This window comes from Silene latifolia, chromosome 10 (assembly GCF_048544455.1).
Source record: "Silene latifolia isolate original U9 population chromosome 10, ASM4854445v1, whole genome shotgun sequence".
Classification (NCBI taxonomy): domain Eukaryota; kingdom Viridiplantae; phylum Streptophyta; class Magnoliopsida; order Caryophyllales; family Caryophyllaceae; genus Silene; species Silene latifolia.
This window is the reverse complement of record NC_133535.1, coordinates 82,436,616-82,449,157: the sequence shown is the minus strand read 5'-3', so window position 1 is coordinate 82,449,157 and position 12,542 is coordinate 82,436,616.

The window sequence follows — 12,542 nt, the reverse complement described above, 5'->3', positions numbered from 1 at the left end:
GGGCAATGATGAGAAAAGATCCTTGCATCTCCGACGAAATCCTCAAGGATTGTATGAAGAAGAAGGAAAAAAGAAGAAAGGAGGAAGCTGACTCAGAATCCGAGCGGATTGCCCTCTGGACGCCCGTCCAAGACAGGGAATCCGAGCGTCTTCTTCAGAGGGACGCTCGTCCAAAACCGCCACAATCCGCCCGTCCAGCCAAAGAATCCGCTCGTCCAAAAGACCCACAATCTGCTCGTCCCGTGCCCTGGACGCTCGGATTGTGTTACAGCTATTTCGTTTTCTTCTTGCTCTATAAAGGATGCGCATACCTCGGAAAGACTAGCAAAAAGGAGACTCGCATATTTTTCTGAGAGGAGCGATTCCTCAAGGACTTAATCGCCATTTAAGCCCTTAGTAAACCCTAATTTGTGTACCTAATCCCCACTATAAATACCCCATTAGTCTAATTAGATAATCATGTTCTTCTTATCAATCTTTGTGTAGTTTATATCAATCTAATCTCTCTTTAATCTTGTAATCAACTTTTAATCAAGTCTTAATACAAATCTCATTTCCTTAATCTCTCTTTTGTTCATCTTTCATTTTGGGTAATTGAAGATTATTTGGGTTATTATTGGGAGATTGCCAACCTTCCTGTAGATACCCGTATCCGTCGATATTGGAATTTATAGAGAACCCGACAAACACCCGATGATGATAGGACACATGTATTTATTTAGTTGTCATTGTCATTATTTGGGTTCGTTTTACGATGTAGAATGAGCGTTGTCGACGGAGTATTTTAATTTAAATGATATTTAAATTAAAGTCTTTTTTAAGGTGATTTCAATTTATTTTGTTTTATTTTGAATTTATTTTCTTAAGTTTATTTTATTGAAAATAAAATAAATATTTGATTTGAAAAATCATTTTATGTGTATATTTGATTTGAAAAATCATTTATTTTAATGTGTTAATTGATTTGAAAAATCGATTTAAAATTCGAGAAAAACTCGTTTTAAACATGTGTTTTGAAGCCCGATTTTAGCTCGGTTTTTAAGCCCGTTTTCTTTACGAGTTGGCACGAATCTCGAGTACACTAACCCACCTAGACCTCTACCCATCCAACCCCAGTTCGAACCCCATACCCATGGCCCAAATCCCGTCCCAAATCACCTCCAAACAGCCCGCAAAAACACGAAACAGCCCCCCTGTTTTGCAGCTCAAACCCGAGTCCAAAACCCGCTCCAAATACCACCAAAACCCGTGCCCATTAACCCTAACCCATACCCTAATATCCTATCCATATTACCTTACCTTAACCACCAAGAAAACCCCCCATACGAACCCTAGAAAACCCCCCAAAAGCTGCTGGACAGCAGCTATGCTCAGCCAAGCCCGTCTGCCTCTCCTCCCTTTTACCCTACTTTAACTCCTTATAAATACCCACCCTTCACCATACATTCATTCCTCTAAGTTCTCCATAGATCCTACCATCACCCACAAGCTCTAAACCTCAGAAACAAACCCTAATTGCCTCCCAAAAACCCTAAACAAAACCGACACACAAACTGAACTGTTTGTGTGTCCTCCTCGAAAAGCAACTCGTTCCTCCATCAAACCTCCGTCAAAACTCGATTTTCTTGTTCCTAATTAACCACATAACATCCATCTACACATTAGACAAATATTTACGAGCCAAATTGCCCTTGAGAGTACACGAAATCCCTCGAAAAACAGAGTGTTATACACTCAGTTTTCGCGGTTTGTTCTTGTCTGTCCAGTTCTGTTTGTGCTCGTTTTTCGTGCCCAATAACTCAAAACGAGCAGGGGTTGCTTTAAGATCTCTGTTCTTCTCTCTTTCTAGTTTTCAAAACATCTTTTAAATCGAATTTGCGTCGTGAAACGAGGGAGAAATCATCGTTTGAAAGTTGCTGTCCAGATTTGTCAAAAAACGCGTGTTTGCTTTGTTTCTTCGTCGACGACGGCCTCTCGAGATAAAATCTACCATCGATTACGACCCAAGACGGTGTCAACGATACATGTAGGTTGAGGGTGCATCAAATCCTCCTCTTTCTCCTTTTTTATTTCGTTTTTTTATGTTTGTTTTTTATAGTTTGTTTTTATTCGTTTATCGTTTTTGTTTATCGATTGTTTAATTAACTATGAAACTAGTTTAGTCCGAGTATGAGTTAAAGTACCACCATGAACACTCGCGTTGACTTGAGATGGGAAAGAAACCGCTACATCAGTCGGTCGTACACCCCCGTCTCATTTACATATCCTCGTGTTCAAGGTAGGACATAAATAAAACGAACTTCTAACTTCGCTCCTCGTTTTTGACCCTTTGTTTGTTTCGGCCAATTCGACACACCTTAGGACCATTCACATGTTAGTTTAACCTCTGATTGTTAACATATGACGTATTTAGACGACATTCGATCATTTAAATAACCTAATTAGACACATTAGGGTACATCGACATAGCTTTAAAAACAGATTAACAATTCTGTAACTTAATTGAATTCATCTTCCCTTTCACTAATTTTCTCGCTAGCATGGAAGTGCGTGCTTAACACCTTTCCATTTGCACTCGTTGACGATTTAGAATTGTACCTAACCTAGTTCGTATTTATTTAATTCAATTTGTAATTAATTAACTTTTAATTTGTTTTATTTATTTCTAATTTTTTAAAAGTCGTTTTAATTATCTTTTATGGTTCAAAATCTGTAAATTTAATTTAATGAATTTTTTCGTAATTTATTTTACTGATTTCGTAATTAAAACATAATTAACTTTGCTTTTCTACAAAAACCGTGCCTTGCACGGGTCTGTCTGACTTCTGATCCGTGCACTGCACGGGTCTGCCTGTTTTAGTTTCTTTTCTTCTTTTGTTTCTTTAATTGTTTACTAATCCTATTTTAATAAATATGGATTGGTGAATAATTTTAATAAGTTGGGTCCAATTTAATTAATAAGTTGTACCTAATTTATTTCAAGCCTTTGTATTTATTTATTTTAATTTAATTAGTTTAATTCTAATCTAATTTGTTTATTAACTAATAATTCGGCTAACATCTTTAATTAGTCTAACTTAGCTTTAGCTTTTTTGTTTACATTTGTTTCGTTTATTAAGACTTAATAGTTTAAGTTGTATTTTGTTAGTTTGTATTGTAATCTGAGTCAAAGTAATTACGATAGTTTTTGTAATTAGATTGAGTTGTAATTTATTTCTCGTTGTGTCGGCATGAAATGCCTGGGTTGTAATAGGATAGATCCCAATGGCTCCCCCATTCCTCCTAAGCCGTGTTTGCGCATCTTTTATTTCAAATCAACCAACATGCTAAAACAACTTTGACAAAGTTAGTATTCATGCATTAAACGACATAGAAATTGTTGTCACATGTTAGGGTTTAAAACGATGTTTGCATATCATATATCGTAGTAGCTATGACCTTGTTTGAAATCCATACTTGACTTAGTAGAGGCCGTTATTGACGGGCGGGGTTGGGTGTCCTTATGGGCTTCCCAACACGTACCCTCACCCCTTACTCAAGATCTATGGTTTGTGGATCCGTCTAAATACCATTGGATTACGAGAGTCATTCAAATCGAGTGATATAGGGTACAAGTCTTTATCTTTAATCACTCGTAGTCGATTGGCTTTATGCTTTTCGATGAAAGGTGTAAAGTTGACTTGAACGGTTCCAAGTTCCCAAAAAACTTGGTGGCGACTCTAATTTGTCTTAATTCGATTCGAAATAACCTCGAGTCGATTATGCCTAGTGTGGATCCCGCGGACGCAGTTCCCGAGGGCCTTGTCCACACTTCCAATCAATCATCAAGTACTTCTATTATTCTTTGCTTTATTATTGGAGTCATTAGTAGGTATAATTCTCTTAATCCCTTTTTAACTATTGTTAATCATCTTCATTTATTCATCATGTTTTACTTTATTGGTATGATTGACAACCTTGCTAGCATGTTCAACATGATAATGAGTGAGTAGTTTCCTTAACTAGGGTTAATGGGTAATTAGGGGAAACCAACATGGGAATGATTCATGCTTAATTTAATATGTTTTCATAGTTTATTTGCTTGCTTGTTGTGATCTCAACTTATGCACATGTTATGTTTGATGAAATGCGAGCCTATGAATCCTTGCATTTTTTACCCATTGCCTACCTTTTCAATGAGACTTGTAAGACATAAACCAACTCGAGTCTCATTAGACCATGCATATAGTTGAGTAGGGAAGAATAAGTCGACTTGTAGGTGTTGTACAATCTAATCGATTCGGCTCCGGGACCCAAACTCTCCTAGGATTGTAAGATATAAACCAACTCGATCCATCACAACAATAATTGCTTGCTTTTAATTTGAGAATATGTTTGTATGATCAAATCCCATGAATCACCTATGACCCCATGACACACTAGTGCCTTTTATCAATTGTCTACATCCCTTTTTAATCATCTTGCTTGTTTACTTTCATTGCTATTTAGTTTAGTGATCTTCTATTCCAACCCCAAATTGTGACACTCCTAGACACCGCTACTTGCAATTCAAAATCTCACTTCAATACCCGTCCCTTGGGATCCGACCTTTACTTGCCTCTTTACTAATAGTAGAGTTGTTTGTTGAGTTATAAATATTGTTTTGGTCTAGGTGCTCCTAACGACAAGTACCGAAAACTAAACCTCCCAAGTGAGTACGACCAGCAGGGCGGGTAGTCGACCGAGTAGGGGGTACTCGACCGAGTAACCAAGCACTCGACCGAGTGTTGTTTGGGGGTGTACGAAGCAGTAGCTTCTGGTTGTGATCACTCGACCGAGTATTAGAGCATACTCATGTTGGAGTTAGTGTCCTCCACAATAGTGCGTTTACATAATAAATCTCATTAAAGGAATATCATCAGGATATTTATTATTTGATCCTCGTCAGTTGATTAGCGTAAATCAATAACGGTTGGCTGACTAGAGTTTGACGTTATTATCGTGAGACGGCGGTGATCAACTGATCCCTTTCGGTCACACCTAAAGGAACGAACCCCAATTTATAACTAATTAGTTGTATGAGATACAATTTATTTAGTCCATTAATTTATAGACTAAAAGGTTAGTCGATTATTTTTAGAGAGATTTCGAGTTGCGAACTCGAGGCGCGGTTGTTATTATTTAATTATGCGATAATTAAATAATAAGTTTTATGAGACGGGTTTTAGTAAATTAATTGTTAATTCACTAAAATTGTACTAATTGATTAATGTGATTAATATTAGTACGTAAATAATATGTGTAGCGGTACATGTATATTTACGGAGTGATTTGGAAAAAATTTATTGGAAGCATTTAAACATGAAACGATGTTTAAATAAAATTTACACGTATTTGTGCGACAAATATAAGAACCGATATGAACCCGTAAATGGGCATTGGACCGTGTAAAATAGAGTGTAGTGGATGATTACAACATAATCATTTCACCTTACTTTATATTCTTCCATAAGTTATCTTTTGTTATAAGGATTGGACATAAAAATAAACCAAGTCCACTCTCTCACTCCACCTACTCCAACCGGTTTTCCCCCTCCATATAGACCAATTTTTGTTCATTTTTTCACGTGCTTGCTCACTTGTGTTTTTGCATGTGAATAAAATTGTCTATCTCTCTAAAAATAATAAGAACACTTACTAAGCTTGTTAGTAATAAAAACAAATATTCACTAAGCTTGTTAGTAATATTATAAATATTATCAAGGGTTAAATTTTACAAGTATCTAGTTAATACTTGTAAGATTATTTGGGTGTTGTTCTTGGGTACTACTTGAAGGAGACTTTATCTTTGAAGGTTTTACTAGGAGGATCATCCATTATTTCATTAGCTCAAGAACAAACTAGATAAGTGATCTAGTTTGTGCCCATTTTTACCATCAAAATCAATGTAAGGAAATTGTTTTTCCTTAATCTTTATTTTTATGCTTTTATATTAGCATCCATGTTACATAGATCACCAAAATAAAATATTATGAGATAATTTGTTTTTAATTAGAGATTCTAATTAGGATATATGATCTTTCAAGTGGTATCAGAGCTTAGGCTTGTAATTTGCATGTTGATTTTAAGCATATTAATAAATTATGAGATAATTTATATAAACTCAAAAATTGTGTTAGAAGCGGTTTTAGCATAAAACTTTTTGGACATGCATACCTACTGATCTCAAAAGGTTTGTGGTAAAATTTGGTGATTTATTAATTTATTTTGCTAATTTTAATGATTTTTGGTAGAAAACCGAGTCAAAAATGCCGTATTTTGGTTAAGAGTTAACTAAAAATAGTTAAAGTTGATTCGGGTCATGATATTTTTATGGTGTTTCATGCATAGTTTCTACAGATTGTATGTAAAATTTCGAAGGTTGGTTTGAAGTTTTGCATGTTTATTGATTTTATGAGATAAAAGTCGATAAAAGTGAAATAAATTAATCATATATTTAAAACATTTATTCCTGACCTTGATAATTTTATGTACATTTTAAAATATGTTTTAAAAGTTAAAAGTGAAATTTAAAATGTGATTTCACCTTGTTTTGATGTTTATTGGTTTTAGTGGTTAAAAACCAATAAATATCGATCTTTTTCTTCATAAACTTTTATCCGAATTTTTGGGCAATTTTTCTGACATTTTGGTATTCTTGGGAGTGTTCCAGAATACTCAAAATTTTTTGTTTCAATTTTTGGTAATATTTTCAATTATTTTGGATTTATTACTTTAAAGTTATGATTTTACCGATTAAATTAGCAAATTATCACCAAATCAAACTAATTATTCATCACTAAATTATTTATGACTAATTTTGAGGTCCAAAACATTTTGGACAATTAGTTTGGACTTAAATGAGATTTAAGAGTTGATTATTGATTTTTACAAGTTAAAAATCGATTAAATCCACAAAACCGAGATGGATACCAATGATTGTTAGATAGAGCGATTTTAACATCATTTTACAGCATTTTAAGCATATTTATTTAATTTGAATGAATGATTGTCATTTATTTAAAGTATTTATTTTGTTGTACCTAGTATGGCCTAGTTTATTTTAATCGTTATTACCCGAAATGAATGGGAATAGCGATTTGTTTGTAATTAAATACGATCTCGTATCGTCGGTTTGTAATTAATTAATAGTTTTATTTATTTCATTAATTAATGTATAATAGGAATAGCTATGTAATTTAATTGTAATAGTTATTCTTACCGGCGTTTCCAAAAGACGGATTTACATCGAGACGGAGTCTATTTTTGGAAGGTGTTCCAAATCCCACAAGAAGAAGCCACTTTTGGAATGAAGAGGCGAGGGACCAAGGAGTTGGTTTCCGATATGTAATAGTCTACTTTTTATTAACTAGGTGGCCATATTAGGATTTGTTGTTTTAGCTGAAATGTGAGTATATATATTATATTAAAAAGACAACCAGTCCATTTACAAGGTATGGGGTTCAAACCCCGGTATGCTCTAAAACAAATAACCAACCAGAGCTAAAATAAGCAACCATCATTACAATTCAAAGCAATTTAACCAGCCATTGGTTCTGTGATACACTCCAGGGCCAGCTTTACTACACCCTCTCCTTCCTGCAATATCCTCAATTTGAGCTGCTACAAGTTCAGGTCTCAAAACTGATAGCTGAAGTCTTGTATTGTTTCTCTGGTGCCAGATAGTGTAGAGATAGACATTGAACAACATAGTCATTCCTTTCCATTGCATACTGTTTTTCCAACCATTCTGAAGCTCAGTAAGACTAGGAAAGGATCTCCCCAGCCAGGCAGCAAGAGCTTCCTTGATTTTGCAGCTGTAGATACAATCATAGAATAGATGACCTATTGTTTCAGGTAACTCCCCACAGATTAAGCATAGATTGTCCTCATAGAAGCCAAACTGGAATAGCCTGGTTTTAACATTTAACCCCTCCTGCATTATAAGCCAGGTAATGATTGAGTGTTTGGGTATGTTCCAGCTGTTCCATACCAGAGAACACCAATCCAATTTAGGTTGTTGATTACAGAGCCATCTATATCCATTCTTGAGTGTGTAACCTTTCTCATCAGGCAACCAGCAATTCTCAATAAATCCCTCCTTCAGTTTATCCTTAATCTTGCATATATTTTTCCAAGTCCAAGGAGAAACTGCAGGGGGAGAATAAGAGTGCCAGTCATGAGTTTTCATATAAACATTGCTTATCCACCTTATCCATAACCTGTCAGCTTTGTTGTACACCCAATTCACCAGCTTTCCTACAGCTTTCCAATTCCAAGTCTCCCCTTTCTTAATACCAAGGCCACCAGGATCCTTGGGCATAGTATCCTTATCCCAAGACACTAATGGGACTCTGTGGTAATCAGGGCTCCCATCCCAAAGATAATTCCTGCAAATAGCTTCTATTCTCCTTATCACTGACTTGGGAATCAAGAACATAGTAGCCCAGTAGCTATGGAGAGTATTTAGCACTGAATTGATGAGAGTAATTCTGCCAGCATAAGATAGTTTTTTGGCACCCAAACCTCTAATCCTGCCAATAATTTTTTCAGTCAAGCAAATGCAATCTTTCTTATTCAGTTTACCTGGTTATATTAGAACCCCTAAATATCTTAAGGGCATTGTGCCCTCCTGAAATTCAGTGACTCTTAATACATCAGTTTGTAGTTCAGGTACCATACCACTGAAGAAGATTTCAGATTTTGTATTATTCATTCTCAAACCAGAAGCATTAGAGAATGAGGTGAAGGCCTTCATAAGGAGCATTATTGAGGGAGCATCCCCTTTACAGAACATGAGGAGATCATCTGCAAACATAAGATGGGTGAGCTTTAAGTTTTTGCAGAGGGTATGATAATGGAAAGGCCATCTCTCTGTAGCAAATGCAATTAGTCTAGTCAAGTACTCCATGCAAATAGTGAATATTAGAGGGGAGATTGGGTCACCCTGTCTAAGTCCTCTTTGCCCTCTGAAGTATCCAAAGTTGTTGCCATTCAGTACCAGAGTAAAAGAGGTGGATCTAATGCAGGCCATGACCAGCTTTGTGAAGTGACTAGGGAAGTTGAGACCAGAAAGAAGTTTCTCCACAAAGTCTCATTCAACAATGTCATAAGCTTTCTGGAGATCAATTTTGAAGAGACATCTAGGAGACACATGGCTTCTGGCATACATATGCACAATATCCTGACATATTAACACATTCTCAATAATTGATCTTCCCTGGATAAAGGCTCCTTGGTTGTCATGAATAAGGTCAGGTAGCACAGGAGCCAATTTGTTGCATAGAAGCTTGGATATAACTTTGTAGAGCATATTACAGCAAGCAATAGGTCTAAATTGCTTAACAGAAGTAGGCATATCACACTTAGGGATAAGGGTAATATTAGTGGCATTGATCTGTTTGAGCAACTGACCTGTATTAAAGAAATCTACAACAGCTGCATAAACATCCTTCCCAATCAAGTACCAAGTGTCCCTAAAGAATCCACTGGAATATCCATCAGGTCCTAGAGCTTTATCCTTAGGTATAGAAAAAACTACCTGTTTAACCTCCTCATATGTGACAATACTTGTAAGAATTGTAATATGCTCTGGACTGCACACTTTGCCCTTAGCCAACACAGCAGATTTGACTTCCTCAGTTGGACTCTTCTTACTAAGCAGATCTTCATAGTAATCTAAGAAAGCATTCTGAATGGTATCAGTGTCAGTACAAAGCTGTCCTTCCTTATCTTCAATATGGATAACCCTATTTCTCAAACATCTCTTCTTAATAGTATAATGGAAATAAGCTGTATTGACATCTCCCTCTTCCATCCACTGGACTTTTGATTTCTGTTGAAGTAAACTATCCCTGACTTTAGTCAAATTTCTAAGTTCAGTCAGGAGAGTCACTTCCTTCTCAATAAGCTCAGCATTTTGATCATTAGCAGTAATCTGTACTTGAATTTCAGCTAGTAAGTGTGCAGCTTGACTAGTCTGATTCTCAATGTCAGAAAAGCACTCTTTATTAAGAGCTTTGAGCTTGTATTTCAACTCCTTCAATTTCTTAGTCAGGGAGAACATTTTTGTCCCTAACACTGGTCTTTACCATACTTGTTGCACAGTTGATAGGAAGGCAGGAGCACTACTCCACATATTGAAGTATTTAAAGCTTCTAGCTTTGCCATTGTTCAATTTCATATTACTAACCACACAGGGTGTATGGTCCAGCAATCCCTCAGGGTGAAAATGTGTAGCCATATCAGGGAATCTCTCCACCCAATCTTGATTGATTAAAAACCTATCAAGCCTGTTGTACTTCCTATGCTCAGCATCCTGCTTATTATTCCAAGTAAAGAATGCACCAGTAGCAGGGATATCAGTCATTCCACAGAGACCTAAACTGTTCAAGAAATCCTCCATATCCTCCTGTTTTGTTTGCCCCCCCATCCTCTCATCAGGATGAGTGACAGTATTAAAATCTCCAGCCAGTGCCCAAGGCCCATTGCACTGCAAGGCCAAAGATCTTAACCAATTCCATAGCTCAACTCTCTCACTCCCATCATTAAAAGCATAAATCATTGTTAGATAGAAGACTTGCTGAGAAGCTATCACAGTAACCTTAACATGTATGAATTGAGGATTGTACTGCAGCACTAAGATATCAAACAGACTTGGTTGCCAAATTAGCCAAACTCTACCACCCTTATGAGTATGGCAATTAGTTGTAACACACCAGCCATCAAACAAATTATGAGAAATATTACTCACATTTCCAGTATTTATTTTTGTTTCTAACAACCCAAAAAGACCAATATTCTGCTTATTAATAAAACTCTTCATTGTATGTTGTTTATTTACATTATTAAAGCCTCTAACATTCCAAAATCCAATGTTATTCATTATTATCATTTTGGAGAGGAGGGTTACCAGTAGCAACTACCACGACTTGCTAAGGATTTTGATCAGATGTACTAAACTTGCCACTCCGAGGTGCCAGGGTCTCCTGAGATGGAGTTGATTTAGTAGGTGTAGTCAATCTTTTCCCAGGAGTCCCATTAGCTACAGTCAACACAGGATATTCAGCTTCAGAAAGCTTACTATCAGTTGCAGCTGGTTTTGGGATTGGTTTCCAAACCTTTTGAACAGGCTTTGCTGTCTGAACCATCTTCCTACAGTTTTTATCCTCATGTCCCATGCCCTTACACTTAGTGCAAATACTTGGTTTCCATTCATACTCCACATTAAGCACAACAATTTGACCTTGCTCATCCTTAAATTTAATAGAACTTGGAAACTTTTGTCCCACTGTTAGTTCCACCATAGTTCTAGCAAATCCTAGTCTCGTTTTCTCCTCTGTTGCTACATCCTTTTTGACATATTTTCCAACAAGTCCTGCAATGGATGGTAGATATTTGCCCCAAAATTTCAGTGGTAATCCATGTAGTCGTACCCAAGCAGGTATAACTTTGACATCCTCCTTTAAGAGGTCCACATCAACCTGCTATGGCTTAACAATCAAGGGTTTGTTATCAAACATATGATACCCAGCCGCAAGTATTGCTTCTCTATCTTTCATCTCCTTGAATCTTACCAGAAAGACTCCATTAGGTAGGAAGGAGACCTTATCAATGCCATATTTGCTCCAAATACGATGGATAAACCCATTCAACACTTCCCATGGAGGATTAGCCCCAAGAACAAAACAATATACTGCTTGGTTCTAGTATTCCATCTCCTCTTTTACGTCCTTAGTTGTAAATTCCAACATATCATCACTGGCAGTCTCCACAGTAGGGGTCTCTATAGTATCAGGGGCCCTATCATCCTTTTTTGCCTCATTCTTCTTGCCTCGTTGCGTAACCCATGCTGTGTGGTGACTTGATCCTCTTCATCATCAAAAGACAACCCAGTCACAGGATGTACCTCATGCATAGGTTTAGTACGTAAACCTCCTCCTCCTATGGTCCTCTCTTTTTTCTATTATTATGGGCATGGCTCGTCTTCTTTGGAGGTGTAGTTCGTTTAGGTATAGATCTTTGATTACTACGTGATTTCTTTGCTGAATTTTGTGCCATAATATTGAATTAAAGAGCCCTAATTAATGGCTGCAAGCAAGAGTTTTCGCCTGGTAGTCGCCTTTCATTAAGGTTTTTTCGTTTTGTCTGTCCTTGTGTTTCGCCATATTAGGATTATTCATATGCTTGCTTGCTTTTATTTTTCCGCGCATGTCAAAATCGCCATTCACATGCATTTTATTTTCGCGTTTGTCAATTCACGCCATTTACATTCACCGACTTAGTTCACTTATAGGGAAATTATGACTAAATTGACAAGATCTCTCACATTACTAAAATTGAGATTAGCCTTACCAATTAGAAACACCTATGAATCCCTTGTTCATTAGAGCCACGCTCGCCCAAGCGGGGTGTTCTCTTTTTACCTTGGGTAGGTAGGGTGGTAAACAGTTATCACGTGCCAAAGTTGGTTAGACTCAACGGGGTATAAGACGGTCTTGTATTCCGGGGCTAGTAGATGGATT